This window comes from Protobothrops mucrosquamatus, unplaced genomic scaffold (genome assembly GCF_001527695.2).
Source record: "Protobothrops mucrosquamatus isolate PMUCROS unplaced genomic scaffold, P.Mucros_1.0 scaffold_9, whole genome shotgun sequence".
Lineage (NCBI taxonomy): Eukaryota > Metazoa > Chordata > Lepidosauria > Squamata > Viperidae > Protobothrops > Protobothrops mucrosquamatus.
Window position 1 is genome coordinate 309,236 of NW_015386085.1, and position 4,687 is coordinate 313,922.

At 43.3% G+C, this 4,687-nt stretch overlaps 1 protein-coding gene across 1 annotated transcript in view; it reads left to right on the plus strand.

Annotated features, from left to right (window-relative positions):
* The first annotated feature begins 1,169 nt into the window (after positions 1 to 1,169).
* Positions 1,170 to 4,687, plus strand: part of INO80D (INO80 complex subunit D) — a 44,380-nt gene continuing 40,862 nt past the window's right edge. Inside the window, exon 1 of the mRNA XM_015818132.1 lies at positions 1,170 to 1,220. The gene's annotated coding sequence lies outside the window, so the exon portion shown is untranslated. The remainder of the gene's footprint in view (positions 1,221 to 4,687) is intronic.

Consider the following 4,687-nt stretch of genomic DNA (forward strand, 5'->3'; position numbering starts at 1 on the left):
CAATTTAGCCTTTACAGTATCTTTTACAAACTCATCATATATTAGTGTCAACTTCCTACCAGATCAAGTTTTTTTCTCTCTAAAATGGAAACTTAATAACTTTCTCAACTTTGAAAAACATCCAACTTTGTACTCTTGTCAAAACACAGTTCAAATAAAGAAATTTACACAAGGGTTAACACTCCAATAAACAGTCTAAAATATATTAAATGTCCAACTCAACCCTTAAAACTTTTTAAAATCAGTTTGATTTACCCCTTACACTACTAGAAACACAGTAGCCTAGGAAAAACATATACCGGTATATTGCATTTACAAGTATTTCAATTTTTTTATCCTTGGTTTTCTAAAAGAAAAAGTTTTCTAAAAGGAAAATCACCAAAAGTTTGATTCCTTTAGCTTACCTTGAGCCAAAAAGATCCAGTTCTGTCAAAATAATCCAATATCAATTTTAGCTTTGTTATAAATGAATCATTCCATGAGAGATTTCAAATTTTCAAAATAATATCTCACACACTTTTTACTCACACATTCGACTTCATCCCAGAAAAATCACATAGCCCTGTTTTTATTTTAAAATACATCAATAAAAACTTCTTGAAAATTTTAGAATGAAATTATTTCATTCTAAGTTGCACTTGAGCTTCAGTGAAAATTGCTCCACAAATCATACCCCCCCGCCCTGTATTTCTCTAAAAAAGTATTTTTGATACATCACACTTCATAAAAACGTGCTGTACTTTTCTCCCTTTTTCCTCTTCTTCTTCCTCCACCTTCTTCTTTCTCTCTATACTACCTCCAAGATGGTAGGAAAGTTGTTGTTTTGGAGGGCAGAGAAGCCGCTCTCTGGTGTTATGTCCTCTCAGTGCCTGTAGTGGTGCTGTAGGAGGCTGCTCAGCTCTCTTCTTGAGCAGCCCCAACAGCCCTGCCTTCTTTGCTGGAGAATATATTCAGGGATTCCCCTTAATAATCACCTACCCTCTGAGCACTTTGTAGTTTTAAAATAATAAAGAGCTCCCGTTCAAAGCTTTCGTCTCTTCTAAAAGCAGGAATCTTTCTCCTCAGAGGCAGGGGGGCAGCAACAGCAGCAGCTCCTCAGGACTGAAGCAGCTCCGAGCCCATTCCCCGGTCCCTCTGCTGGGGAGGAAACTCTGGTCTGTCAGCCCAACAGAGGGAAAGGGGGGAGAGGAGAGAGGAGAGAAAAAAAAGCAGCTGGAAAGGTAAGCCAGGCCCGGCCTCCATCCCCGGGCTCACGTAGAGCAGCAGGCGGCGCTATGTCCGCAGGGCGGGCGGGCGAGCGGGGTACGCGAGGCCGGGGATTCGAAGGGGCGCTCTAGGCCTCGAGGGGGACTGGTGGGATTTTGGAAGCCGCGGGGTGCCGCGGAAGGAAAAGGGGGGCGAGGCGGCCTCTTACTCGTAATGGTGGGGAAGAGGCTCCGGGTCGGGCCGTCTTAGGGGGAGCGGGGTTGCTCAACCCAGGGCAGGCCTTGAGTTCCCCGCCCCCGCAGGGTCCCGCTCCGGCGCTCGGCGGGCCCAAATCGCCAAGATTAATGCGGGTTCAGTCGAAATCCTGCCGACTCCACGTTGCTTTGGGGTTCGGGGGTGGCGCTTAAGCCCGGGAGTGCCGGCCAAGGCCCTGAGCCGGCCGTTGACGGGCGGGCGGCTGGGTCGGGGGGGGGGGTCAGCGGAGAGCCCGGGGCAAGGAAGGCGAGGAAAGGGGTTTCGCCGGCGATATTATTGGGATAAAATATCACTCCGGACACTATTTTGGCCGCGTCCCCCGCGTCCTGCTTCTACCGCGGGTGGGTGCGCCCCGGCGTGGCTCGGGGAGCGCGTCTCCTTGGGCCCCCGCCGCCGGCCTTTAAAGTTTAATTTGAGGCATCGGAGCCATCGATACTCTTCGAAATCCCCGTCCCCTTTTGCTCCCGAGTATTAAAATAAACCCCATTCTAAAACGAGTGTAGGAATACTCTGCGTCCCTTGTTAAATTGCAGAGAGGGGTCTTCTCCGCCTTCTCCACGCCCTATAGCCCACTCCGCCGCCTCTCTTTCGAAAGTCTTAAGGTTAATTCTCAATTAAACTTAGGCTCGTGGAAACTTTTCGAAATGCCCCTGGCACCCGCGAGCCGATTAAAGGTCCTGGGAAAGGGGAGGAAGGGAATTTTGCTACATGGTTGTTGCAAAGTCCCTCCAGAAATACTCTTGGAGTGTTTCTTTTAGGGCACTGGAGCCTGGGTGGGGAGGGGGTGTACAGGGCTGCTGCCCACCCAGCTTCCTACGCTGGGATTCTGTGCAGGATTACTCGATCTCCCCGTTTCGGGCGTTCGTAGGTGCTGTCACGCAGAGTCCCGTGTTCATTGAAGGCACCTACGGTAGTTTTGTGAATGAGTTGTAAGGCAGCTCATGATCTATCTCTGGTCGGAGAGGGTCGGCTAATAACTGTTATGCCAAAGCATTGGGTCCAAAATTTCATCCATGAGACACGTGGAAGGCATTGTTGAATTAGTTGTTTGGCTGGTGATTTTGGGAAAAAAAAAACCCTCAAAAGAAAGTTGGAACGGAAGATCATTCAGATTAGTTTCAAAAGTGAACCTGCCATTGCATCTGGATAGTTGAGTGAGATAACCGTCCAAGACAACATTCAGTCCTTGAGGCAGAACTGTATCCACACAGAAATAATGACCATGTTTCTGGACCAGTTTTAGGAAAAGTTTCTTAAATTAGTCCATCTAATCTAAACTAATTTAGATGAGGTCTTGGTGAAGATACAAATAATTGTTAATACAGCTCGGTCAATCCAAGAAAACTTTGACCTTCTGTTTCTTGCACTGTAACTTTTCAAACCACATATGAATCAATTTCTGAAATTGAGCTGAATTTCAATCTGCTATTTGTTGAAAAAAGTGCTTACAAGTTTATTTATTTATTATGGTCAAATTTGCATGATTCAGATTTTCATGAATGCAGGATATTTCTTTTGTGGGAGAAATCTAAATTCAATTGCAAAGCACTCATATAAATATTCTTTTATTAAACAAGTACAGAGTTGTATCTCAGCGTAGGATGACTACATTTAAAATATTGTTTTATTAAATAGAGTAGCAGCAATTTTGTCACACCTTAAAATGTAGCTTAGATCTTTTGAGCCTATTTCATGGGAGGATTTTATTAAAAATTCTTGAACTGCAGAAAAGTGAGCTGAAATCAAGATCTAATCTATACTTTCATAAAATTAAGTATATTTAAAGCAACACTTTTAACTGACAAGAAGTCTTATTTTGTCACCGTTTTTGGTCATTTATGATGACTGACATGTTCTTTTTAGAAATGATTTCTGGTCCAAGGACTTAACAGTTTTTCTCGCTGTTCCATTACTTAAGCTTAAATATTGCAATATTTAGTTTTATTATAGAATAACAATTGTATGTATTATCAGTTTTCCCCATTTCTACTTTCTAGTGCATATTAAAATGTACTTATAATTTTTTTCAAATAAAAGAAAATGCACTGAATAAAGCAACTGGTTTATTCCTCTGACCATCAGAATCAACAACAACAACAATAATAATAATCGAGTTGGAAGGCACCTTGGAGGTCTTCTAGTCCAACCCCCTGCTCAGGCAGGAAACCCTATTTCAGACAAATGGCTATCCAGTTTCTTCTTAAAAACGTCCACTGTTGGAGCATTCACAGCTTCTGGAGGCAGGTTGTTCCACTGATTAATTGTTCTAACTGTCAGGAAATGTCTCCTTAGTTCTAGGTTGCTTCTCTCCTTGGTTAGTTTCCATTCATTGCTTCTTGTCCTGCCTTCAGGTGCTTTGGAGAATAGCTTGACTCCCTCTTCTTTGTGGCAGCCCCTGAGATATTGGAACACTGCTATCATGTCCCCCCTCGTCCTTCTCTTCATTAAACTAGACATACCCAATTCCAGCAATTTTTCTTTATATGTTTTAGCCTCCAGTCCCCTAATCCTCTTTGTTGCTCTTCTCTGTAGAGTTTCAACATCTTTTTTTACATCACGGTGACCAAAACTGGATGCAGTATTCCAAGTGTGGCCTTACCAAGGCATTGTAAAGTGGTATTAACACTTCACGTGATCTTGATTCTATCCCTCTGTTAATGCAGCCCAGCATTGTGTTGGCTTTTTTAGCAGCTGCAGCACACTGCTGGCTCATATTTAAGTGATTGTCCACTAGGACTCCGAGATCCCTCTCACAGTTACTACTATTGAGCAAGGTACCCCCTATACTGTACCTGTGCATTTGGTTTTTCTTGCCTAAATGTGGAACCTGTACATATGCATATAGCTGATCAATTAGGGGAATGCAAAAATTGGCTTCAACTAGCACCTTAACCCCATCTTCAGTTTTTGCTGCATTTTAACTAATTTATCAGACCACCTAAAGGTCAGTTGGAACGAAAGCTCTTCTGCTCTAGTGTGAGGCTCATAAGGTGGCATAGGGAGATGGCAGAGGGGAATAGCTCAGTATAGAGCAGTGGTTCTTAACCTTTTTGAACGAATCGCCCCCTTGAGCCAATGAGGAAGTTGTCATCGCCCCCCTCCCCCAACATAACCTCTCAATCACAACATAGGAAATAATTCTTCAATTTATGCAAACACTTTTTTTGTTTTCTTTAAAATTGTCATCAGGACATATCAATGCAAATAATTTATTTCCAGTCTTTTC